Below are 431 nucleotides of genomic sequence, written 5' to 3'. Positions count from 1 at the left end.
CTCCGCGGGGGGCCAGCCGCCCTTCACACGCAATCCTGCCCCCCCGCCGGGGTGAGCCCCACTGCCAGCCCGCAGGCACCGCGTCGGGGTGGGTGCAGTGCGCTGGGAATCCCTGTACTTCGTATTTATTTTTAAATCCCAGCTCTTTATTCTGACCTTTGAGCGTATGCGATGGGCGAGTTAATGTTTGCTTTGCGCTGCAGGGCGATGACTTGGGCGACATTCCCACGCCACCCTCCCTTTCCACGCGCGACACCCCATCTGTCTCCCGCTCCCCTTATCCCAGACCTCGCGCTGGATCACGAAGAGGTTAAAGGAGGTGGTGTGTGGCGGGGAAGCTGGGGCATGCGCCTCCGGTTGCTGCCAAACCGGGGATTAACGATGCACCGCAGCACGGAGGGCGACACGCCACGCGGAGCGGGTCACGCCGG

Source organism: Pygoscelis adeliae, unplaced genomic scaffold, assembly GCF_000699105.1.
Source record: "Pygoscelis adeliae isolate BGI_AS28 unplaced genomic scaffold, ASM69910v1 Scaffold241, whole genome shotgun sequence".
Taxonomy (NCBI): Eukaryota; Metazoa; Chordata; class Aves; order Sphenisciformes; family Spheniscidae; genus Pygoscelis; species Pygoscelis adeliae.
This window is presented reverse-complemented; position numbering follows the sequence as displayed.